Genomic DNA, 27,739 nt, shown 5'->3' on the forward strand with positions numbered 1-27,739 from the left:
CTTTTCTCTCTTTACTTTAGATATTCAATAGGAACTACTATTATGCAAATCCTTGCTAATGTTACACTGCTGACACTTGACCTCTGTTTCATTTGTGCAGAAAATGAGTCTGGGAGAAGCACTACATCCTCCAACACCACTGTAGGGGAGGAGGGAGGTGATGACTTCCCACTGCCACCCACCTGTTCCAACCTGAGAGTGATGGGCCACACCCTTGTCCTGGCCAGGTCCTCCTTCCAGGTGGTGGGGCTCCATCCCTTCACTTCCTACTGGTTCCTGCTCCTGCCTCACTACAAGGGTGTGCTGGGTGTGCCTTCCAACATGCAGTCTTTACAACACCACAGGATGGTGAGCTTTTGGGCACATGGCCTCACCTGTGTTAGGGCTGGCACCTCAGTAGAGGATGCTTTTTTTTCTTTTGGGTTTTGTTTTTTGTTCCCCTTGGCCAGCATCCCACATATATATAAAAGTTTTCAAGTGAACAAAGGTATGGTGTTAAGAGAAAGAAAATACTTGCCTTGTCTGTTAACTGAAATATATTCAAGGTTGCTTGCTTGTTTGATTAGAGTACTTAATGGTTGTAAATTAATAGCTCCTCTAATCAAGGAAATTCTTTAGAGACATTATCATTAGAATTTCTTCAGTATAATGAGAGATGCATCACTTAGCTCTGTTCCTGGTGTTGGCAGTGCCTGCAGGGTGGCCAGTGCTCTCAAGGTGGTGGGCCGCCAGAGTGGGGCAGGACACATATGCCCTCACCCTTCACTGGCGACCACTGCCCCCACACCTTGCCCACGGCATCATCAACAGGTATCAGGTGAGTGCTGGAATGTTCACCTCCACACACTTGTATAACACACACACACACACACACACACACACACACACACACACACACACACACACACACACACACACACACACACACACACACACGGTTTTGATAAAGTACCACATCAGAGATTACTATGGAAAATTAAAAACATAGCTGGCTTACAGGGAAAATTACATTAAGCCCCCGCACTTGGCAAATTAATTAGTCTGGCGAAACTACCTCCAAATGCGAATTTCGCCAAGCACGAGTTCTTTATACCATATAAATTACCTAAAAAAAATGCCTCAATCAGTCTTTGGTCATTGCCAAAATCCTCTTTTGACCCCTAAAATACCTTTTTTCGAGCTGAAATAAAATCTTTTGCCTTCACATAATAGAACACATGTACAAAACAGACCAATAAACAATAAATAAAGCTAATAAGACATGATATAAAAGTTATAACTCCCGTTTTTCCACCCGTTTCTCTCGCTCACTTTCATCCTTGCCGCCACCACCATTGTCCTTACCCCCACCGGTACCACCTGTTTCGCTGGTAGAGGCCTTGTTGGAGGTAAATTGCCAGAATTAGTTCCCATGCTAGCAGAACAGAGGACAGGACAAACAAAATGGCTGAAGGGCTCTCACTTTGCGTTCTGATAAGTTTAGAGAGAGGTCTGACGTCACCGGAGAGCCGCGTGGTTCGCCGTGCGGCCGCCAGGGGACCGCCAAGTTTTAATTCAAATCGCCAAGCGTGCACTCGGTGGTCTGTGGCCACCCTACCGCCAAAAGTGAATTTCACTAAGCTGAGATTCGCCAAGTGTGGGGGTTTTCTGTATATATTGGACTGAATAACAAACTTCTTAAAAGACAGAAAAATGAGAACAGTGATAAAGGGTGAAGAATCAAAATGGTGTAGAGTTATTAGTGGAGTTCCACAGGAAACAGTTCTGGCCCCAGTAATGTTCATTCATAGTTTTTTTTTCTTTTTACGTAGGGAAGAGGGCCAGCCAAGGGCAAAAAAAAGGAAGTTAAAAAAGGCCCACTTGAGTGCTGGCTCTCTAAAAAGTGCAAAAAGTGCCAAAACCGTCAGCCAGAATTAGGGGAGCAAATGCCTCGATACCTCCCTCTTGAAAGAAGACAAGTTGTAGGAATTCGGAAATACAGATGCAGGGAGGGAGTTCCAGAGTTTACCAGTGAAAGGAATGAATGACTGAGAGTACTGGTTAACTCTTGCATTAGGGAGTTGGATAGAATAGGGATGAGAGGAAGAAGAAAGCCTTGTGCAGCGAGGCCACAGGAGAAGGGGAGGCATGCAGTTAGCAAGATCAGTAGAACAGTTACCATGAAAATAGCGATAAAAGACAGAAAGGGATGCAACATTTCGGCGGTGAGAAAGAGACTGAAGACAGTTAGTGAGAGGAGGGGGAGTTGATGAGACGAAAAGCTTTCGATTCCACCCTATCAAGCAAAGCTGTGTGACTGGAACCCCCCCCCAAACATGCGAAGAGTACTCCATACAGGGACGGATAAGGCCCTTATACAGAGTAAGCAGTTGGAGGGGCGAGAAAAACTGTCGGAGACGCCTCAGAACACCTAACTTCATAGAAGCTGTTTTAGCAAGAGATGAGATGTGAAGTTTCCAGTTAAGATTATGAGCAAAGGACAGACCGAGGATATTCATTGTGGAAGAGGGAGACAGTTGAGTGTCATTGAAGAAGAGGGGATAGTTGTCTGGAAGGTTATGTCGAGTTGATAGATGGAAGAATTGAGTTTTTGAGGCATTGAAAACTACTATATTTTCTCTGCCCCAATCGGAATACTTAGAAAGATCGGAAGTCAGGCGTTCCGTGGCGTCCCCGCGTGATCTGTTGACTTCCTGAAGGGTTGGACGTCTCTGAAAGAACGTGGAAAGATGTAGGGTGGTATCATCAGCGTAGGAGTGGATAGGGCAAGAAGTTTGGTTAAGAAGATCATTAATGAGTAATAGAAAGAGAGTGAGTGACAGGACAGAACCCTGAGGAACACCACTATTAATAGGTTTAGGAGAAGAACAGTAGCCGTCTACCACAGCAGTAATAGAGCGGTCGGAAAAGAAACTTGAGATAAAGTTGCAGAGAGAAGGATAGAAATCAAAGCTTTATGCCAGACTGTCAAAAGCTTTTGATGTGTCTAACGTGTATCATGATGTGGTAGAGGAGGTGGAGGCTGTGGCGTAGTGGATGAGGTGGTGAGCACAGAATCGGGCAGACATCCACGCATAGATTCGAATCCCACCATATATCACTTTGAAGCTATGCCATTTGTCGAGTGGTTTAAAGTTACCTACATGTCACCGTGATACTCAGGTTCGAGGTGGTCACACCAAAGATGTGCTTGGGTGGTGATATGGGCCTTAATATGGGTACCACTACGAATAAAATTGCCTGCGCCACTAATGGGTGGAAGTAGAACAGCGCTTCCCACATATACTCTTCAAGTATGCCTACAGGTGCTATAGGCCATAACATAAAAAAAAAAAAAAATAAATAATAATAAGACCGTATGTAGAAGAGACTTTAAGAAATGTATAGTTTTCCAAACAGAAGCATAGCAACATGGAACAACTTGGATAAAACAGTGGTTCAAGCAAGAAATATTCCTGACTTTAAGGCTAAACTGGACAGATATGGAGACAGGATAGCACGAGCATGGCTCTTTTCCTGTAAAACACAACTAGGTAAACACAACACACACACACACACACACACACACACACACACACACACACACACACACACACACACACACACACACACGGCCCGGTAGCTCAGTGGTTAGAGCGCTGGCTTCACAAGCCAGAGGACCGGGGTTCGATTCCCCGGCCGGGTGGAGATATTTGGGTATGTCTCCTTTGACGTGTAGCCCCTGTTCACCTAGCAGTGAGTAGGTACGGGATGTAAATCGAGGAGTTGTGACCTTGTTGTCCCGGTGTGTGGTGTGTGCCTGGTCTCAGGCCTATCCGAAGATCGGAAACAATGAGCTCTGAGCTCGTTCCGTAGGGTAACGTCTGGCTGTCTCGTCAGAGACTGCAGCAGATCAAAAGGTGAATTACACGCGCGGAGCCGTCGAGCAGGACGCACGCATCTGAGCAGCTCGCTGAGATTACTTCAAAAGGAGTTAGACCACAGGCCTAGATGTATGTATAGGGGGAGAGGGGGCCATAGGTTCTCCTATCTCCAAAGGAAATAAGTGTTAGACCACATATAGATAATTAATGAACAACGAGAGAGAGAGAGATGGAACCAAGTAGCGCTGCCAGGCGCACGACAGAACCAAAACATACGGCGAGTGGGAACCAACGCATTATAGAAACCCCTATAGGTTTAAGAAAACTGACTGATGATAGTATGGATAAGGATTTCGCGGGTTTCCGGGATGAACGAAGTAATATGAGAAGACTTGTTTATGTAGAAAGGGAATTAAGAAACATGAAGGAGGTGATAACCAGTCTTATGGATAAACAAGACCGACTGCTTGCAGAAAACACAGCCCTGAAACCAAGAGTAACTGAATGTGAGAAAGTAAGTGAAATAAACCAAGAATTGAAAGAGGAGATTGTAGAAATAAGGAAGCAAAATGACGTTCTTAAAACAACATGTCAAAATTATGAAAGTTCTCTAAAGAACTTGCAGGATAAAGTGCAGCACGGGATTACAGACAGGGTAGAAGGTGGTCTAGGTGATAACAAGTTGAAAGAATTAAGAAATGAATGGAAACAAGAGCAAGAAGAGGAAAAGTCAAATTTTCAGAAGTGGTAAGGAGGCAAATTCAGGAGAACACCAAAGTCGCTATAATAGAGGCTATCAAGGAGAAGGAAGATTTAGTGCGAGATGCAGTGGACAAGAAAAAGCTTTGTGATTTATAGGATGAGTAAAAGAAAAATCCAAATAAATTCACAAGAGAACATGAAGAAAGGAAATGGCCAAAACAGTTATCAAACGAGTACAAGAACAGCACACAAGAATTTGAGCAGGAGGTAGAGGAAGGTACAGTGAAAGAGGAAAGAGACCAATGAAGGTGAAAATGAGATCTCAAGTGGCCGTAGAAAAAAAATATGGCTAGAAAAGGGAAGCTGGCCGATGATATCAATCACAAGGAAATATGGATGAAAAGAGATATGAACATAGAGGAAAGGGAAAAGGAGAAATTGCTAAGTGAAGCTAAGGAAAAAAAACGAGAAAAGGACAGAAATAGAGAAGAATTTTTACTGGAGGGTTCTGGATATGAGACTAAAGAAGTGGTATCTAAGAAAAAAAGAGGAGGTCGTGGAGGAAGTAATAAATTAAGAGTGACTTATACTAACATAGATGGTTTGTTATCAAGTACGTAATTGGAAGAGGAGGCAGGAGAAGAGAAGAGGAAAACTTTCTTTACTTTATCCTTCCTATAATCTTCCTTTGTCACTCACTCCTTTCTCCTTCCTTTGCTCTTTGTTTTTTTCTGTCCTTCTTTATTTTTGTATTTTTCTTCCATTTTCTCTTTATTTATCTTCCTTCCTTATTTCACTGCTTCCAATTTTCCTTCCTCCCCTCCTCATTGCTTTTCTTTTCCTTCTTCCTTAATTACTTCCTTCCTTCGTTCTTCCTTCCTTCTCTCTTTCTTCCCTTTCTTTCTAAGACAGTACATTAATTTCTTCATTGTTTTCATCTTTCCTTACTTCGTTTTCTGTACATTTCTTCCTTCCTTCTTTACTTCCTTCCATTCTTCTCTCCTCCTTTGCCTTTTACAGCGGAAGCATCGACCTTTCCTCCTTTCCTCCTACATTGTCTCCATTTGTCTCCTCCTCTACTTCATTCGTCATCTTTATACACTCTTACGTTTCTCCTCCTTTTCTTCCATTAAAACACTTCTCTCTCTCTCTCTCTCTCTCTCTCTCTCTCTCTCTCTCTCTCTCTCTCTCTCTCTCTCTCTCTCTCTCTCTCTCTCTCTCTCTCTCTCTCTCTCTCTCTCTCTCTCTTCCACTCATCCTTCCATCCTTTCACTCTATCATTCAAGAAGTCACTCCTCCTCCTCCTCCTCCTCCTCCTTCCATGTAAAGACTCAAACATCATGTATTTTGTTCTCAGTTTCCTTCATTTGTTACTTCCGCCTCCGTCCATCCATCCTTTCTTCCTTCCTTCCTTCCTTCCTTCCTTCCTTCCTTTCTCTCCTCCTCTCCTTCAGTTTTCCTCCAGTTACAGGAACTAACACAAAAGTAGTCTGCCTTGCTTTTTTTTTTTTTTTTTTCCTTTTTCTCTTTTCTCTCTCTCTCTCTCTCTCTCTCTCTCTCTCTCTCTCTCTCTCTCTCTCTCTCTCTCTCTCTCTCTCTCTCTCTCTCTCTTCACTGATCTCTCTCTCTCTTTCTTTCTAACATTCTCTCTTCTTCGTTTCTCCTCTCCTCCTCCTCCTCCTCCTCCTCCTCCTCCTCCTCCTCCTCCTCCTCCTCCTCCTCCATCTTTTTCTTCTTTACTCCATCCCTTCTCTGTTAGTTTCCTTCATATTCTTGCTTGATTTTAGTTCTTTCTTCTTTCTCAATCCAATTTTCTCATTTCCTCTCTGTTTTCTCTCTCTCCTACTTTTTGCTGTCATTTTCCTTGTTTCCTCTTATTTTCCTATCTCTTTTCCTTCTTTACGTGATTTTAGCAATCTTCATTGCATCTTCTCCAACCTATTATCTTTATTTCCTTCTCCTCGTTCTCCTCGTCCTCCTCCTCCTCTTTAAACTTTTTCTCATGTCCTCTTTCTCTCTCTCTTCTCTCTCTCTCTCTCTCTCTCTCTCTCTCTCTCTCTCTCTCTCTCTCTCTCTCTCTCTCTCTCTCTCTCTCTCTCTCTCTCTCTCTCTGCCAGCTGATTAGCACCGCTGAAGGAAAAAAGGGCCAAGCTCGGTAAAGGCGAGTTGGGGTTCCTCGAATTTTTCCACTGACATACATGATTTGAATTTAGTTGAGGAAGCAATTAATGGGACAGAAATATTCTGCACTCAAAGTGACCTCAGGGCTCAGGCTGCAGGGCGACTGCGGCATGGTGGATGGCATCAAGCTGTCCTACAGCAGGACCTCCTGCTGGTGCTGGAAGAGGCGGCGGCTTCTGGCTGCCTTTACCTTCCACGGCAAGGAGACGGGCTACACGCCGCCGCCCAGGTGGCGACCATCAAGCTGGACCGTCTGATGAAGAAGGACGGGAGACTCCAGTTACCGTGACTTGCTTTGCGGGTGGCACCCGTGTCTTTGAGAAGGAAATGCCCCTGGCTGACCTTCTGCGGGCTCTCAAGTGCACCGCCAGAGGGAACCAGGCGGCCCTCTACTTCTGCCTCGTAGGTGAGAAAAAGGGAAGCAGTCAGGCCTACACAGCGCTGTTCTGCAATGGCAAGCGGGTTGGGGATGGCGACATTGCCGGCCGCTCGGGAGGGTGCTCCGGCAGGCCCGCCTCCATCCCGAGGCTGACTTCCAGGACGCCCTGGACCAGGTCAGCACGGATCCTGAGGATGACTTCCAGGACGCCTTGGACCAGGTCAGCCAGGATCCTGAGGATGACTTCCAGGACGCCCTGGACCAGGACAGCACGGATTCTGAGGCTGACCTGGACGTGGAGAGTCTGGGTTATGAGGGTGACCTGGAAAGCGCCAGCCTAGATTCTGAGACAGACCCAGAAGAAATCAGTCTGGACTATGATGCTGACCTGGAAAGCGACAGCCAGGACTCTGATAACGCTCAATCTATATTCTGAGGATAACCTGTAAGAGGTCTGTCTAGATTAATAGGATTTTGAGGCTGACGCACCCTCACATAGGCAAGACCAGGCAGTAGGGGCAGGGTACGAGGGTGAAGGCGAAGCCTTATGGCAGAGCAGCTGGACATCCTTCCAGCCTGGTTGGTGCAGTGGTTGGCCGTTAACCTAACCTAACCTAACCTGAAACCAACCAACCTGAAACCAACCTAACAAAACCAACCTAACAACGAAACCTAACAACGAAACCAACCTAACCTAAACCAACCGAAACCAACCTAACCAAACAACCTAACCAACAACCAACCTAACGAAACCAACCTAACAACGAAACCAACCTAACCTAAGAAACCAACTAACGAAACAACGAAACCAACCTAACCTAACAACGAAACCAACCTAACCTAACAACGAAACCAACCTAACCTAACAACGACCAACCTAAAACCTAACCAACCAACCAACCTAACCTAACAACGAAACCAACCTAACCTAACAACGAAACCAACCTAACCTAACAACGAAACCAACCTAACCTAACAACGAAACCAACCTAACCTAACAACGAAACCAACCTAACCTAACAACGAAACCAACCTAACCTAACCAACCTAACAACGAAACCAACCTAACCTAACAACGAAACCAACCTAACCTAACAACGAAACCAACCTAACCTAACAACAACTAAAACCAACCTAACCTAACAACGAAACCAACCTAACCTAACAACGAAACCAACCTAACCTAACAACGAAACCAACCTAACCTAACAACGAAACCAACCTAACCTAACAACGAAACCAACCTAACCTAACAACGAAACCAACCTAACCTAACAACGAAACCAACCTAACCTAACAACGAAACCAACCTAACCTAACAACGAAACCAACCTAACCTAACAACGAAACCAACCTAACCTAACAACGAAACCAACCTAACCTAACAACGAAAAAAACCAACCTAACCTAACAACGAAACCAACCTAACCTAACAACGAAACCAACCTAACCTAACAACGAAACCAACCTAACCTAACTAACGACACCAACCTGACCTAACCTAACCGACAAGAACCGAGGCTTCCACTGCCCGCCGCTACCCACTGATCAGCACGCCACCACTGCCCACCAATTAACACTAAGGCCTCCTTCACACCACGCCTCTGCCACAAGTGACTTTACTTTCTATTTTCTTACTCTCTATTTACATTCTTTGTATTCTACTTTTACTTTCTCATGTTGTTCCTTTTCTTTCCTTAATTCTTCCTCCTTTTTTTTTTTTTTACGTTAAGGCCTATAGCGCCAGTAGGCTCACTTGAAGAGTGTATATATAGGAAGCGCAGTTCAGCTTCCGCCCATTAGTGGCGCAAGCAATTTTATTTATAGTGGTACCCATATTAGGGCCCATATCACCACCCAAGCTCATCTTGGGTGTAACCACCTAGAACCTGGGTATCATGGTGACATGTAGGTAACTTTAAACCACTCGACAAATGGCAAAGTGTTTAATTAAGGCTGTACGTGGTGGTGGGATTCGAACCTACGCGTGGATGTCTGGCCGATCCCACGCTCACCACCTTATCCACTGCGCCACCGCCTCCTTATTACTCACCTATACCTATTACTACTACAACCATCACTCCCAGCACTAGCACCATTACCAATAGCAACAAGAATAGCAAAACCAAACAAACCTATACAACTACACCCAAAACACCTTCACCAACACAACCTGCAGGCGCCCCACAGACAGCAACGCCCTTTCCTTCCTTCCTGTACCTTGAACACGTTCTGTGAGAGGCGACACAGCTGCTTCTGTTTGGCCACGAGGTGCGTCAAGTCACCTCAATCCTTTACCCTTACTTCGTAGACCTATTCTACATGACGTGCTTCTAACCTTTTTCCCTTCCTTTTCTCTCTCTCTCTCTCTCTCTCTCTCTCTCTCTCTCTCTCTCTCTCTCTCTCTCTCTCTCTCTCTCTCTCTCTCTCTCTCTCTCTCTCTCTCTCTCTCTCTCTCTCTCTCTCTCTCTCTCTCTCTCTCTCTCTCTCTCTCTCTCTCTCTCTCTCTCTCTCTCTCTCTCTCTCTCTCTCTCTCCAACCTATCCTTCATTTTTTTCTCCATGACCTTTTCCTCCCTATCCTGTACCTTTTCCTTCTTTCCTCCTTCATTTTCCCTCCTCATTCCTTTTGTGTGGTTATGTTGTTGTGTCGGTAATGAAGGTGTCTGGAGGGTTGGTTTCTCTGCATCAGCGTGTTTAACAGGAGGAGGAGGAGGAGGAGGAGGAGGAACAAGAAGAAAGATAAGGAATGAAAGAGAGGCACGGTGAAGAAGGAGAAGGGAGAAAGAGAAAAGGAGGAAAAGAGAGGCTTAATGAAAAGGATGAGGAGAAGAGAGAAAGGGAAGAGAATGCAGTAGGTCCTCGTTATACGGTAGTTCTTTATCCGGTAAATTCATAGTTACGGTATTTGGAAATTACTACCCTCGATTCGATATACGGTAAGAAAAATTCGCAGATACGGTATCCGCTCATGTCATCCAAGAGGGCCCAGCGTGGGGGAGCAGGGGTGATGACGTCATCCACACCACACCTCCCCGCCACTCACAGTACTAACTTTAACTTGACCACCCTTGGAATCTCTTATCTCTTCCTTTTTAACTGCATTACATGTTACTTACATGCATTACTAATTAGATGAATAAATGGAATATTAAAGGGTTTATTGTAAGCACTAATATATTCATAGTAATCATGGCAAACATTTAAAGCCTACTACCAGCGGTGAACCATGCAGCAACTGATAAAGGGCACAGATGGGCCTGGCAAACCCACTATCAGTGAATAGTGGAAGTTGTATAACATCAAGCACGCCTTAGATAACATCAAGTCATCTTGGGACGAAGTGAAGACGTCTACCATGAACTTGGCGTGGAATAAAGTATGGCCAGAATGCGCACATGACTTCCCAGGCTTCGCTGAAGACAACATCGGTGCGATCAGAAATGACATAGTAAATCTGTGCCATAGGGCTGGCTTCGATGTTGATGATGATGATGATCATGTTCAAGATCTTTTGGAAAGCCATGCTGAATCTCTCTCAAATGATGAACTTATAGAGCTAGACAAGGCATCACAGGAGGCAGAAAAAGAGGGAGACGAGGAAGAACCTGTGCGTGGACATCAAAACTCTTAGAGAATGTCTCGGTGGTATCGAAAAAGCTCTGAAAACTCTGAACTCTGAAGGAACGTGACCCAAATTCTGCCAGGAGTAGCAAAGTGGCTCATGACATAAAGAAAAGTGTCAAGATTTATCAAGAAATCTATGATGAAAAAACAAGAAAAACTAAACAGTCCTCCATCTACTCGTTCTTCAAGCCAGTCAGACATGCCGTCCTTGTGCTGACCCTGCTACAGGTGGCCCTTCCTCAATATTCTCTTTCTTCAAACCATTGAAACGTGCCGACCCCGCTACAGCTGGCCCTTCTACATCTGCTTCCGACAGAGCAGACGACGATGTCTTATGCTCGTCTGCCCACTCAGCGGAAGATGAGTAAGGGCTGAAATCCCTACTGTCCCTTAGCCTCGGGAGGACATCATCTGATAGAATACATGGCGATTGAATGGTAAATAAAAAACATTTTCTGTTTATTTCTTTTGCGCAGTACTTTACTTTTTTTTTTTTTTTACATATTTTTAATGATTATTTACATGTATTTGTATTTCTGTAGGGGTGACTTTCGACGTGCTGGAACGCATTCTCTAATATTACATGTTATGATGGATTCAGTATACGGTAAATTCGATATGCGGTAAGGTTTTCAGGAACGCATATGTACCGTATAACGAGGACTTACTGTATATTGGAAGTAAGGGATTATTTGAAAGAGAAAAAGCCAGATGTAATGTGTATCGTTGAAACAAAACTGAGAAAAGAGATCCATGTCAACTTTAAAGAGGAAGGTTATAATCATAGAATACCTGGAGGAAGGACAGGAAGGATAAAGGGGGAGGAGTGCTAATAATGGTTCGTGATAACATATGTGTGGAGGATGTGCAATATGAAGAGGATAAAGTGGAAGTACTGGGAGTAACAATCTAAACAAAAGATTTGAAGAAAAGGAAAATTATAGTCACTTATGTTCCACCAAAGACTAATACATGGGGATCAGAAGAGCATAAAGATATGTAAAGAGGCGATAAAGTGCCTAGATAACATGATAAGAAGAGATAGAAGAATACTCTTAGTTGAAGACTTTAACTGTAAAAAATAAACTGGAGAGAGATGGAAGTAATGGAAAATGCTGGGCAGTGAAGTGAGAAAGTGTTACAGCTAACTATGGTTAATACAATGGACCAATGGGTGGAGGAGTCCACAAGGTACAGGGGGGAAGAAGAACCATCGTTGCTTGACTTGGTCTTCACAAAGAAACCAGAGTCCCCTCCAATCATACAATACCTTAGTCCAATGGGGAAAAGTGATCATGTGACAGTAGAGATACAAATGCAGGAGGAAGACGAGATAAGTTACAGAGAGGACTATAAAGGAGAGAGATTAAATTATGCAAGAGCGGATTTTGAAAAATTAAGGAGTTATTTTGCTGATATTGAGTGGAGTAATATTATGTGCAGGAAGACTGTACAAGAGAAATATGATATATTCTTACAAAAATACTATGAAGGAGTAAAAAAGTTTGTTCCTGTTTATAGAGTTCAGAAAAAATACATGCTTGGTACAATGCTAGATGCTTACAAGCAAAATATGCAAAGGATAAAGCGTGGAAGAAACTTTTAAAGCAGGAAATGACTATAATAGTCGGCAGTACAAAGATACTAGAAATGAATATATTAGAGTAAGGAGAGAGGAAGAAAGAAAGTTTGAGAAAGATGTAGTGGATAAAAAACAAGGATGAACCCAAACTTATCTACAAGTTTAAGGAATAAGGAAACAATTGAAAAATAATTAAAGAAGGAAAGACATACCAAACAGAGAAAGAAATGTGTGAAATAATGAATGAGAACTTCAAAACGGTATTCACTGAAGATGATGATTTCACAGAACCTAATAGGACATTGGATTGCCAAGGATTAAAGGAGATTGCAGTGCACAAAGAGGATATTGGAAGATTACTGGACAGGTTGGAGGTCAGAAAAACAATGGGGCCAGATGGTGTATCAGGCTGGGTGTTAAAAGAATGTAAAGAGCAAGTACTGGAGCCAATTTGGGAAATAATTAAAAGTTCAATGAATGAAGAAAAAGTTCCACGAGTGGAAGAGAGCCAATGTAATACCGATATTTAAAGGAGGAAAGGCAACTGAACCACTAAACTACAGACCAGTGTCACTTACAAGTGTCGTAGGGAAATTATGTGAAATAATTATCAAAGAAAAGTGGTTTAAATTTCTAGAAGAGGAGCAAGTCATATCGAACAGACAATTTGGATTTAGGACAGGGCGGTCATGTGTATCAAATTTAATAAGCTTCTACTCCAGAGTTATTGCAGGACTTGAAAACAGAGATGGATGGGTAGACACAGTATACCTGGACATTAAAAAGGCATTTGATAAAGTCCCTAACGGAAGACTTCTTTGGAACTAGAGAATATAGGAGGACTGCGTGGAACCTTGCTCGAATTGACAAAAGATTATTTGAAGGATAGGAAATGAGAACTGTGATCAAAGATACATACTCATCTTGGAGTAAAGTAACTAGTGGAGTGCCACAAGGGTCAGTGTTAGCCCCCTTTATGTTTCAAGTTTATGTAAACAACATTCACATTGGGATAAACAGCTATGTGAATTTATTCTCCGATGATGCAAAGTTGCTAAAAGTTATCAAAACCAGAGAGGACTGTCTACGGTTACAGGAAGATTTAAACAAAATTTATGAATGGAGCAAGAAGTGGAAATTGGAGTTTAATGCCAAGAAATGTCACATAATGGAACTAGGAAAGAGTAAGAGAAGACCAGTATGGAACTATTTGATGGGACGAGCAAATAACGAAGACAAAAGAGGAAAAAGATCTTGGAGTGATCATACAAGAAAATCTGAGCCTTGATAAACACATGAACAAGATATATGGACTATCATATAAGATGTTGACTAATATAAGAGTGGCATTTCATTACATGGATAAAGATATGATGAAAAAAATCATCACAAGCATGATATGCCCAAGGCTGGAATATGCAGCAGTGGTATGGTCTCCGAGCTCTAAAAAAGATATAAGAAAACTGGAAAGGATACAGAAGATTGCTACAATGATGGTGCCGGAATTAAAGGACCTCACATATGAAGAACGACTGAAGGAAATGGGACTGCCACCTTTACAGGATAGAAGAGAACGTGGGGACCTAATAACAATGTATAAGATAGTAAATGATATTGAAAAATAGACAAAGAAGACCTGGCGCTGTTGGCGGAAGATGGAAGGACAAGAGGACATGAAAAGAAGATCAGGATGAGGCAGTGTGTGAAGGATGTTGGAAAATACAGTTTTCCACACAGAACAGTGAAAAAATGGAATGCATTGGATAAGGAAATTGCTGCAGCACATAGTGTGCATAACTTTAAAGAAAAACTAGATAAATGGAGATATGGAGACAGGACACTATGAGTCCCGGTCGAACCCTATACAATACAACTTGGTAAATACAACTAGGTAAACACACACACACACACACACACACACACACACACACACACACACACACACACACACACACACACACACACACACACACACACAATTAAAGAGAAAGAAGATCTGGTGCGGGATACAGTGGATAAGATAAAGCTTCATGATTTTTGGGATGAATGAAAAGAAATATCCAAATAATTTCACAAGAGAACGTGAAGAGAGAGAATTGGCCAAAACTGTTATCAAACAAGTTCAAGACAGCACACAAGAACTAGACCAGGAGGTGGAAGAAGTGATCAGGCTAGGAAGCTGCAGTGAAGTGGGTAGGAGACCAATGAAAGTGAAAATGAGATCCCAAGTGGCAGTAGAGGAAATTATGGCTAGGAAAGGGAAGCTGGCCGGTGATACTAAACACAAGGATATATGGATAAAAAGAGATATGAACCTATGGAGAGGGAAAAGGAGAAAGTGCTAAAAAGTGAAGGTAAGGAAAGAAAGAGAAAAGGACAGAGATGGAGAAGAAGAATTTTTACTGGAGGGTTCTGGATTTGAGACTAAAGAAGTGGTATGTACAGAAGAAAGAGGAGGTAGTGGAGGAGGCAAGAAATTAAGAGTGACTTATACTAATATAGATGGGTTGTTATCAAGTATCTTGGATGTTAGGGATTATTTGAAAGAGAAAAGCCGAATGTAATGTGCATCGTTGAAACAAAACTAAGAGAGCAGATCCATGGTAACTTTAAAGAGGAGGGATATAATAGCTAGAGGAGAGACAGGAAGGATTAAGGGGAGGAAGAGGAGTGCTAATAATGGTTCATGATAATGTACCGAGTAGCAGTACTGGAGTGGGATTATTACCCACTATTAGGGTATTTATTTAGTCCAAATCCTCATCTTCCCTTTCATATGTGTAGCTAGGAATTCTTATATAGGAGTCCCTGTAGGGGGAGAAAGGAGATGACGTATGGCTGCGTGCGCAGTCATCATGGCTGTCACCTTATAAGCTGAGGAGCGTGGTGGCGTCACCCTCAGAACATCACCCCGCTCTCGTCTCGAGCACCGTTCCTGTGGAACCTTCTGCCACTTCCAGCACAGCAGGCCCAACCAGGCAGAGAGAGAGAGAGAGAGAAGCAGGACGCCGCGAGGGACGGGCCGCCATTTTTACCTCTCGGGACGCCACCACACGCACCCTCACGCCCTCTCATCTACAGCTGAGTTACCCACGGTTTCCCCCCCATAGGTCTCCCGTCTTATAGGTAGGCTAGGTAGGAAGTTATCTGACTGTGATGAGTTGTTATTGAATTAAAGGGTCGATTTAGTTAAGCTTGGTGTGTTCATCACCCCCCCCTTGGATTCGTTACATCTTTCTTTGCTCCCCTTACTCGGCCTAAGCTTCACGTAGGCCCAGTACAAGAGACTGAGCCTCACGAAGGTTCAGTATAGATGGTGGCAGCGGTTTAGATGTGTTTTATATAGGCACATCGACCCACGTAACTCTCCGTAGAGACGAGTAATCAGTGCTTATCCCCCCCCTTGTTTAGTATTGAAGTGGTGTTTCTCCTCCGTTTATTTTTTATTTTTTTTTTTTTTTTTTTCTCATGTTTCGAGTAGCCAGTATGGAGTCACAGCGGCAGGAAAGAGGAAGGGGAACAGTGAGAGTTAGGTGTTCGTCCCTTCCCCCATGATGTTTTGTTGGTGGTTCGGCGGTAGCACGGGGGGCCCCCACACTCCCCCCACAAGTAATTACCTTTGGGTGGTAGTTGGCGCCGTGTCGGTCCCCCTTGCTACCCTCCCACCTCTAGTTTATCCGCGCGGATAAGCTAGGGGAGGAGACCAAAATTTTTTTTTTTTTTTTTTTTTCAGTTTAGGGGTAATTTTTTTTTTTACATTTCCCATTTGGCTCATATGTTCTGGCATGTTTTTTTCAATAAGTTGTTTTCTTATGCCTTGATATTTTGGTGTGATTAGCTTCTTGTCTCCACAGGAAGGTACGTTGTTTTTATAATGAGAATTTAAGTTGTGTTTTGGTGAAACAGAAAGCCACTGTTCACCCAATTTTCATTTTGTTCAGTTTGTGACAAGTTGTCAGGTATTTTTTCTTTCGTTATGGATGAGTTGGCGGATTTTCTGAGCTTAAGGGCGGAGTGGACGCCTAAAAAGGAAAATGAACCAGTAGTTAAAACCGAAGATGATACGGTAGTTAACCAGATAACGAGCGTAAGTCCGTCAGGTGCAGAACCAGTAAATAACTTAGAGATGAAGGTAGATGCCTTGCGTGATTGTGTCTACGATTTGTTGCAGGAAGTTAGAGAGAACAGGAGAGGCCTGCGAGTGTCCCTGTTAAATGCCTCATGAAGCCCCGTGACATCCCGTCCTTGAACTGCGTCACTTGAGTGGAGTAGGAGTTGGCCGGTTAGCTGTTTTTTTTTTTCTCACAGGTGGAAAGTTGCTCAATAGATAATAGAGAGAGGCAACAGATAGTTAAAATGCGTGTGGAAGCCCCATTAGCTTTACTGGTGCAAACGGTAGTGGAGAAGGAAGTAACCTGGGCACAATTTAAGCAATATCTTACAAAGGAGCTCACGGACCAGAATGAGGAAAGGTTATTTGATTCTCTGAATGATTTAAAATATTCGGTGAAGGACGACCCCATCGAGTTTATGACAAGGTTGAAATGTAAACTAGCTTTGGTTACCGTAAGGACCGATGCTGATGACGTGCCGTCTCAGGACAGGTTGATTAAGAGCAAACTAATAAAAGGAATGCCGAGAGACTGCAGGGAAAGATTAGATCATTTTTTTATGAAGGAGGGGCAACTGATCAAGGGCAACAAAAATGGGATAAAAGGCCCACTTGGTTGCCAGTTCCTTAAAAGTCAAGAGAGTTAACCAAAATTTAGGGACAAATTACTTGAGACCTCCTCTTAAAGGAAGTCAAGTCATAGGAAGGTGGAACAACAGAAGCAGGCTGAGAGTTCCAGAGTTTACCAGAGAAAGGTATGAATGATTAAGAATACTGGTTGACTCTTGTATTAGAGAGTTGGACAGAATAGGGATGAGAGGAAGAAGAAAGCCTTGTGCAATGAGGCCGCAGGAGGAGGGAAGCATGCAGTTAGCAAGATTAGTAGAGAAGTTAGCATGAAAATAGTGACAAAAGACAGAAAGAGATGCAACATTTCGGCAGTGAGAAAGAGGCTGAAGACAGTCAGTTAGAAGAGGGGAGTTGATGAGACGAAAAGTTTTGATTCCACCCTCTCTAATAAAGCTGTGTGAGCAGAACGCCCTCAAACATGCGAAGAGCACAAGGATGGATAAGGCCCTTGTACAGAGTTAGCAGTTGAAGGGCGAGAAAAATTGGCGGAGACGCCGCAGAACGCCTAACTTCATAGAAGCAGTTTTAGCAAGAGATGAGATGTGAAGTTTCCAGTTAAGATTATGAGCAAAGGACAGACCGAGGATATTCAGTGTGGAAGAGGAGACAGTTGAGTGTCACTGAAGAAGAGGGTTTAGTTGTCTGGAAGATTGTTTCGAGTTGATAGATGGAGGAATTGAGTTTTTGAGGCATTGAAAACTACTAATTTTTTTCTGCCCCAATCGGAAATCTTAGAAAGATCAGAAGTCAGACGTTCTCTGGCGTCCCTGCGTGATCTGATAACTTCATGATCGTCTCTGAAAGAACGTGGAAATATGTAAGTATCATCAGCGTAGGATTGGATAGGGCAAGAAGTTTGGCTGAGAAGATCATTAATGAATGATAGAAGGAGAGTGGGTGATAGGACAGAACCCTGAGGAACACCACTGTTAATAAATTTAAGAGAAGAACAGTGGCCGTCTACCACGGCTGCAATAGAACGAAAGGAAACTTGAGATAAAGTTGCAGAAAGAAGGATAGAAACCGTAAGAGTGCAGTCTTGAAATTAAAGCTTTGTGCCAGACTCTATCAAAAGCTTTTGGTATGTCTAACGTGACAGCAAAAGTTTCACCGAAATCTCTAAAAGAGGATGACTAAGACTCAGTAAGGAACACCAGAAGATCACCAGTAGAGCGACCTTGATGGAAGCTATACTGGCGATCAGATAGAAGATTGTGAAGTGATAGATGTTTAAGAATCTTCCTATTGAGGATTGATTAAAAAACTTTAGACAAGCAAGAGACTATAGAACGGTAGTTTGTGGGATGAGAACGGTCACCCTTTTTTATAACAGGCTGATTGTAAGCCAACTTCCAGCAAGAAGGAAAGGTAGAAGTCGATAGACATAGTTGAAAGAGTTTGGCCAAGCAAGGTGCAAGCACTGAAGCACAGTTTTGAGAACAATAGGAGGGACCCCATCAGGTGCCTTCCGAGGGTTTAGGCCAGTAAGGGCATGGAAAACATCATTACGAAGAACTTTAATTGTAGGCATGAAAAAGTCAGAGGGAGGAGGAGAGGGAGGAATAATCCCAGGATCATCCAAGGTGGAGTTGTTACCAAAGGTTTGAGAGAAGAGTTCAGCTTTAGAAACAGAAGAGATGGCAGTGGTGCCATCAGGATGAAATAAAGGAGGGAAAGATGAAGAGATAAAGTTATTGGAAATGTTTTTGGACAGATGTCAGGAGTCACGAGTGGAGTTTGAGTTTGAAAGATTTTGACATTTTCTATTTATGAAAGAGTGCTTGGCAAGTTGAAGAACAGACTTGGCATGATTCTGAGCAGAAATATAAAGTGCATGAGATTCAGAAGATGGAAGGCTCAAGTACCTTTTGTGGGCAACCTCTTTATCATGTATAACACAAGAACAGGTTGTGTTAAACCAAGGTTTAGACGGTTGAGAAAAGAATGAGGAATGTACGCCTCCATGCTAGACACTATCACCTCTTTTATGCACATAGAGATGGGTCTCTGACACAGAAGCAGTAATCATTCCAAGGAAAATCAGCATAATACCTCGATCCTCACATCCCCCCAACTGGCAGAGGCAAAACGCCAGAGTGACCTCCATTTTGGGTGATCCTGAGGAGGAATTGGAGAAATAGGACAAGATACAGAAATGAGATTGTGATCGGAGGAGCCCGACGGAGAAGATAGGGTAACAGCATAAGCAGAAGGATTAGAGGTAAGGAAAAATCAAGAATGTTGGGTGTATCTCCAAGACGGTCAGGAATACGAGTAGGGTGCTGCACCAGTTGCTCTAGGTCACGGAGGATAGCAAAGTTAAAGGCTAGTTCACCAGGATGGTCAATGAAGGGAAGAGGAAAGCCAAAGCTGGTGGTGAACATTGAAATCTTAAAAAATGGAGATCTCTATGAAAGGGTAGAGGGACAGATGTGCTCCACTTTGGAAGTCAAATAGTCAAAGAATTTACTATAGTCAGAGGAGTTAGGGGAGAGATAGACAGCACAGATAAATTTGGTAGTGACTATCAAGTCTAAGCCAGATGGTGGAAAACTCAAAAGATTCGAGAGCGTGGGCAAGAGAGCAAGTTAAGTCATAGCGCACATAGACGCAACATCCAACTTTGGAGCGAGAATGAGGATAGAGAAAGTAGAAGGGAACAGAGAAAGGGTTACTGTCAGTTGCCTCAGACAGCTGTATTTCGGTGAGGAAAAGAAGATGAGGTATAGTGAAGGAGAGGTGGTGTTCTACAGATTGAAAATTAGATCTAAGACTGCGAAGTTAATGACGAAAAAGTCGAGGGAGGTGTCAAGACATTTTGGGTCGCCAGCAAGAGAGCAGTCCGACCTGGGGACATTTCTGGTCCCCTTCCCAGAACGGGACTCCGAGGATGGATTTGGAGTCGCCATTTTGAATTTTGAATTTTAAGGAAGGGTGTGTATGTGTGTGTGATAAGTGCATGTAGTTTTGTGTGAAGGAGAGTTATCTTTGGAGGGCAGGCTGTGACTGCCCCCTTGAGTTGTGAGACACAAAGGGAAACGTTCAGTGAGATCACAACTAGCTTTAATGGAAAGTTCACAGCACTCCTGAACTAGTGCTATTAGACCTCGCTGGGAGTAAATTATCGTTTCGGTAGGTGTCTACTACCTCCTCGTAATAACAATTTATAAAATAGTTAACGACGTTGAAAAGATAGACAAGCAAGACCTGGTGTTGGTGGCAGATGAAGCTGGAAGGACAAGAGAACATGCAAAGAAGATCAGGAAGAGGCAGTGTGTGTAAGTTATTGGAAAATAAAGTTCTCCACATAGAACGGTGGAAAAATGGAATACATTGAGTGATGAAGTTGTTACAGCACATAATATACATAGCTTTAAAGAAATATTAGATCAGTGGAGATATGGAGACAGGACACTATGAGCCCCTCTCGAACCCTTTACAATACAACTATGTAAATACAACTAGGTAATTCACACACACACACACACACACACACACACACACACACACACACACACACACACACACACACACACCTGCCAGCCAGATCCACCAAGTTCACAACGGCCTGCTTTGCTGTTTCTTGTCCAGCATTGTTTTGAATTTCTGTATGACGGTGATGCCAACGATGGTGTGGGCGCGGGATGAGGTGGCGTTCATGTTGGTGGAGGCGATGGTGCGGTTGACGGTGCCCTCGTTCATCTTCTGCTCAATTTCGTTGTAGTTGGTGACCAGAGCCAGCTTGAGGCCTTCAGCTGTTCAGAAGGTTGTTTGGGTGTGATTTACCCTTCAATGCTGGGACACATTTTACCTTGAGATATGAGTACGATTAAACGATTCTATTGACATTCATCAGTTCCTGTCGTCACAATAGTACTTACCATAGAAGCCTTTCTTCGGGTGTTGGCGGACCTTGAGGCCTTTCTTGCTCTTGGTGGGGTTGAGCAGGTCATGAACTACCTCATTGTAGATCTCCAACATGCTGAACCTCACTTCAAACTCCTTCTCCTCTGTGTTTTGTGTGATGCCATTAAATAAATCGTTACAGAACAATGGCACGATTCCTGAAAGTTTAGGAATAGATTTTTATTGTTTTTTTCCTTTCTTTACACTGTGTTGTATGTTTCTTTCTTTGTCCATCCATCTGTTTTCCATTCATTTCTTTCTCTCACTTTCAAGAATCAGGATACATTGACGATCTACTCACCAATCTCCAGGTAACAGTGGCACTAGTTGGGGTGGAGGAGGACGGGAAGCCTTGCTCCAGAGTGGGTGTGAGCAGTGCAGCTCGTGCCTCTACCTCATCAACGCCACCACCCACCACCCGAACTGGCATCACCACACCGCCCACCTGCGCCAAAATTATTGGTATGACTCTCAGGAGGAGGGAGAATAAGAGACAGCGGTAAGAGCTTGAATGATGTTTTCTATATGACAAAAAGGGCACTAGCGAAGGGCAACAAAAAGAGTGAAAAGAAAGCCTCACTGAGATGCCATAACTTAATACAAGGAGAAACTATCACTCGTGCCTCATTGACCCAGAATCATCCAAGGTGGAGTTTTTAGGTTTGAGAAAAGAGATCAGCTTTGGAGACAGATGAGGTGGCAGTGGTGCCATCAGGATAAAATAAAGGAGGAAAGATGAAGAAGTAAAGTTGTTGATGTTTTTGGCCAGATACCAGAAGTCACGAGGGAGTTGGAGTGCGAATGTTCGCAAAATGTAAATTTGAATAAAGATAACCTACTCGTATGTTGAGTAATATATTCTATGTTTTGTAATATGTAATATTGGTGGTATATTTCATATGGTAGAGTGTTGCGCTTGGCGTTTGTGTTTTGTTGTTGGCCGCTCCTAGCGGGGAATCCAAGCCAGCTGATCATTCACGTGCACTGGGTCCTGTGGTGAGGTTGTTTCCTCCTCCTCCTCCTCCTTGGCCGGCTACGGGCTGTTTCGCCGGCACACTGCAGGTTTTGGATGTTGATGGTGTTGTCTGACCATTTCTGGGGTGGTCAGTACATTAGTGGTGTACTCTGGACGTTGGTGGGACATTGCAGGAGGCCAATGTTGTGAGTGATTAAAGTGTTGTTTACTATGTTATTATTTCGTGTCTTTAGTGACTATTTATGTATTGATGATTTGTACTGTGAAGTGCTACGGATAGATTTGCAGTGAATTGTGAATATATTATTGCCTTGTACTATGATTACTTTGCTTGGAGATTGATATATTTGGCCATGTGTTGCATTATTATTGATAGGATTTATATGTATTTGGGAATTTGCTATGCTTTATTTATTGAGTATATATGGACTGAATGTGGGGTTATTTGCAGGTTGGATCAATAAACGTTGATACCGCTCGTGGCCCATTTAAGTTCCCACACGAAACAATCCAACAACACTCCTAGATGTTGGAGGAGGGGAACACCTCAAAGCAAGCCGGAGAGCAAGACAGGGATGCAGTTATCAGGACACTCAAGAATCATCGCGGCATTGTCAATAACCTCCTCCTACAGGACAACCCCATGGAAGTGTTGGATGCAGTGTACAAAGAAATATCGGAATTGTTTGATAAATTAGAAGATGTCAATGTTCAGATATTGCAGGAATGTAGTGAGGATGAACAAAGCCAACATTTAGATTATCTGTGGGATGTGCAGAAGTTGAAATGTGAGTGTCATAGTAAAATTGTTAGGCTTAAAGATGGGCAGACAAGACAACAAAGGATTACCAATGATAACAACTGCAACATTCAAATTAAGAAAGTGGAACCTCCCATATTTAGTGGTGACGTGCGTGATTTTCCCACATTTGTGAAGGACTATACAAGGCTGGCTGGTGATAAACCGTCATGGCAAAGATCCTTTTATTCTTAGACAGTCACTGCAAGGAAAGGCAAGGGAGGTGGTCGCGGGAAGACTAGATGATTTTGACGAAATGTGGACAAGATTGAATGACAGGTTTGGATCATCAGCCAAGATAGTGGATGCTGTTTTGGGTGATATTTGTGCATTAAAACCTGTACCAGAAGGCAATAAATCCAAACTCTTGCATATGATAGGTGTAGTAGAGCAAGCTTGGCTACATTTGGGCAAAATTGGCAAATTACATGAAATAGAGAACTCCCATAGTTTGCTTAAGGTGGAAAGATTGCTTCCAATAGATTTGAAGAAGGAGTGGACTCGTAAAGCAAGAACGTTAGATGATACTGAGAAATTTGAAGAGTTGGTTAAATTTTTGGTAGAAGAAAGAAAGGTAATAGAATATATGGAGGATGACATAAGGACATCAAAGACTGATGTGAAGGCATTAGTGAATGCAGCATCTACTCGGGAGAATGTAAACGAGATGTCTAGTTTGTCGATGGCTATCAGTAAGTTGGCCCAGAGTCAAGAAAATTGACAGAAACAATTGTTAGACTGTTTCAACAACATGGCACACACAATGATGAGTATCACAAATAATAATCAAGCTCGAGGGAAGCCTTATGGAACGGGTCCGGGTCGTAGTAAAGTACATGCAAGAGGGTGTTGGTATCACAATAATCCATCACACGATATACTGTAAGTCAATGTGAAGCCTTCAGCAAATTAGATGATGCATCAAAGATGGAAAGTTTGAAGAGAGCAGGGGCTTGTTTTGTATGTTTGGAGCCTTTTCACATGAGCAGAGATTGTAGCAAGAAGATATATTGCAATGTTAAGATTAATAACACAGATACATGTGGGAAACTGCATCATCCAATATTACATTCATGTTTCTTGAAAGAGTTTCCAATGATCAAGGCAGCAAACAATCTTCTAGATAGAAAAGGTGTACTTTTGACTGACTGTAGGGAAAGTAAGAAGTGGATCACACACCTTATCAACATTTTTTGATTGTGGAAGCAACCTATAAAGCAGCGAGAAAGTTGGGATTAAAAGGAAAGGAAATCAGCATGTCACTCACGAAGGTTGGAAATCACACAGAAAGGATAGATTCCTGGGTGTATACAGTTCCATTAGTTGATTCTGAAGGCACACAGTGCACTGTTGAAGCCGTAGGATTTGAGACAATAACTTCAGATATTGGTGAGGTAAACCTAACCGATATTGCATTCAAGCTAGGAGTAGATCCACAAGAAATTGACAGACCTAAGGGAGAGGTTGATATACTGATTGGCACAGATTATTGTACTCTTCTTCTATTCCCACAGTTGCAAAAAACGGTAGGAAATCTTCAGCTGATGAAAGGCCGATTTGGATTCAGCGTAAGGGGAGATCAGGGGTTTATTGATGATGGTGGAAAGGGCTTAAATGTTTTTGTGCATCACGTGCAAGGGACCAGGATAGATGACTTCATAATTAAGCCTAGAGTAGAAATGCAAAAGGCCATTGAACAGTTTTGTTTATGACTGAGGATTTGGGAGTGTCATGTTCACCTAAATGTTGGGGAGGGGGAGTTGCCGCTGTGGGAGATGCTCATTGAAGGAAGAAAGGGAAGTCAATGTAATAGAGAATGGCTTAATATATGACAGGGAACGTAAAATGTGGATTGCTGAGTATCCATGGATAAGGGATCCGAATGATTTACAGAATAATTACTCAATGGCATATGCACGGTTGAAATCAACAGAGAGGAGGAGGTTAAACAAAAGGGAATGTTCTTACGCACAAAAATATTGTGAACAAATTTAGGATATGATAGACAGGGGTGTTGCCCGTAAACTAACAAAGGAAGAAATGCTAAACTATGAGGGACCAGTATTGTACTTACCTCACCATGAAGTCCACAAACCTGAGTCTAGATCCACCCTCTTCGTATTGTATTCAATTCGTCTGCATCCTATATGGGGAGTTCTTTGAATGATTTTTTGGCCAAAGGACCAGACTGTCTTAACATTTTGGGAGTCTTACTGAGGTTTCGGCAAGACTTTGTGAGTTTGATTGGTGACATCAAGAAGATGTACAATTCTGTGGATATTTCTCTTTTTGATCAAAACTGTCATAGATTCCTTTGAGAGAGATGGATGCAGACCGCGTACCTGATCATTACGCTTTGACTACAGTTACCTTTGGGGATAGACCGGGTGGAGCAATTGCCATGATAGCTCTCAGGAAAACTTCAGAAATGTCCATTCAGTGCCCAAAAGCCAAGAAGTTGATAGAATGTAACTCTTATGTGGATGATTCACTGACCAGTGTTGTTGATCACAGTGAAGCCCATCGTCTGATGAAGGAAGTGGAGCATATGCTTAGCATGGGAGGGTTTGAAATCAAGGAATGGACAGTGTCAGGTGACAGAAATGTGTCATTGATGCACAAAATATCTTATAAATGTAACTGCAAGAGTTTTGAATGTGTCACAATCAAGATCACTGTTTGAGTTATCCAGGGAGCCAAATGCACAAGAATTACTGAAGGCAGAAATGTTGATCACACAGGTGCAAAGGAATATAGATGAAAATTGGCAAACAAGGTATCAAAGACTGGGTCCTAGTCAGAATGACAAAGGGGTAATAGTTGTTGGAGCAAGGATAAGCAAATGGCTTAAAACTAACTGGAATCAAGAAGAATATGTATTGCTATTGCCTGAACATCCATTCACTAAGTTATTGATATTACACTTGCATAATCAAGATCATTCAGGAATAGAAGCAACATTGTCTAAATTGCAGAGCAAGTACTGGGTTCCAGGAGCCAGGAAATTGATTAAGAATGTAAAGTCCCGGTGTGTCACATGCAGACGAATTCAAAAGGTGTGCGAAACACAATGTATGGGATCATTGCCAGAAGAAAAACTTAAACCTGCTCCTCCATTTTATAATACATCATTGGATTTGTTTGGACCATTTTGGGTCAAAGCCCCTGTTAAAAGGAGAACTGAACTAAAGGTATATGGGGTAATTTTTACATGTATGGTGTGCAGGGCTGTATACTTGGATATTGCAGAAGGATATGACACAAGTAATTTTTTGAGGACATTTAGGAGATTTGTCAGTGTGAGAGGTTTTCCAAAAGTAGTGCATTCTGATCGAGGTACTCAGTTAGTCAAGGCAAACAAAGGATTGACTGGTGGTATTGTGGATTTGGATTTTGATGAACTTGTAAAATTTGGTGGAAAGGAAGGGATGACCTGGAAATTCACAAGAGGTGCAGATGCTCCCTGGCAAAATGGGTGCTCAGAAGCTCTTATAAAATCAGTTAAAAGAGCGCTTGCTTATTCCATAGGTGATAGAGTTCTTCAGTTCGGGGAGTTGCAAACTGTTTTCTTTGAAGTGGCAAATTTGATTAATGAAAGACCAATAGGGGCAAAACCTGGTTGTGATATTAACCTAGGAACATATCTTTCTCCAAATGATTTATTGTTAGGGAGAACATGTAATAAAGCTCCACCAAGCATGCGTACCACTGACACCAGTCTTTTGAAGTGCTTCAAGTATGTGGATGAAGTAATTAATTGTTTTTGGAAAAAATGGACCCGGGACTTTTTTCCTACACTGATTGTTCGGTCCAAATGGCATGTAGAAAAAAGAAATGTTCAACCTGGTGACGTGGTATTGGTAAAAGACAGTAATACTGTGAGAGGAAAATGGAGATTAGCTCAGGTCATGACTGCAGTGCCAGGTTCTGACAACAAAGTACGCAATGTAACTCTGAGGTACAAGACAAACAAAGCAGGTTTTAAGTATGAAGGTCAACGGGATATGGTTATTGATAGATCTGTGCACAATATTGTAGTTATTTTTCCTGTGGAAGAACAGTACTAGTGGTGGCGGGAGTGTTTCGCAAATGTTCGCAAAATGTAAATTTGAATAAAGATAACCTACTCGTATGTTGAGTAATATATTCTATGTTTTGTAATATGTAATATAAATATATTGATGGTATATTTCATATGGTAGAGTGTTGCGCTTGGCGTTTGTGTTTTGTTGTTGGCCGCTCTTAGTGGGGAGTCCAAGCCAGCTGATCGCTCACGTGCACTGGGTCCTGTAGTGAGGTGGTTTCCTCCTCCTCCTTGGCCGGCTACGGGCTGTTTCGCCGGCAGGTTTTTCCTAGCATTTGTGCAAGGTGCGTACATGCATGTAGGATTGGGTTAAGAGAATACATGTGATAGGCATTGAAGTGATTGATTATTGGCAATGGGATGACAAGGATACAAGTGTTATTTTTTTTTGTAATACTGCAGGTTTTGGATGTTGATGGTGTGGTCTGACCATTTCTGGGGTGGTCAGTACATTAGTGGTGTACTCTGGACGTTGGTGGGACATTGCAGGAGGCCAATGTTGTGAGTGATTAAAGTGTTGTTTACTATGTTATTTTTCGTGTCTTTAGTGACTATTTATGTATTGATGATTTGTACTGTGAAGTGCTACGGATAGATTTGCAGTGTTGTGAATATATTATTGCCTTGTACTATGATTACTTTGCTTGGAGATTGATATATTTGGCCATGTGTTGCATTATTATTGATAGGATTTATATGTATTTGGGAATTTGCTATGCGGTTCCATGCTGCTTTATTTATTGAGTTTATATGGACTGAATGTGGGGTTATTTGCAGGTTGGATCAATAAACGTTGATACCGCTCGTGGCCCATTTAAGTTCCCACACGAAACATATATATATATATATATATATATATATATATATATATATATATATATATATATATATATATATATA

General features: G+C 42.5%; 1 protein-coding gene across 1 annotated transcript in view; it reads left to right on the plus strand.

The window, feature by feature from the left end:
* Positions 1-335: 335 nt before the first annotated feature.
* LOC123512657 overlaps positions 336-27,739 on the plus strand; it is a 357,957-nt gene continuing 330,553 nt past the window's right edge. Inside the window, exons 1-2 of the mRNA XM_045269133.1 lie at positions 336-348; positions 690-817. The gene's annotated coding sequence lies outside the window, so the exon portion shown is untranslated. The remainder of the gene's footprint in view (positions 349-689; positions 818-27,739) is intronic.

This window comes from Portunus trituberculatus, chromosome 34 (assembly GCF_017591435.1).
Source record: "Portunus trituberculatus isolate SZX2019 chromosome 34, ASM1759143v1, whole genome shotgun sequence".
Taxonomy (NCBI): Eukaryota; Metazoa; Arthropoda; class Malacostraca; order Decapoda; family Portunidae; genus Portunus; species Portunus trituberculatus.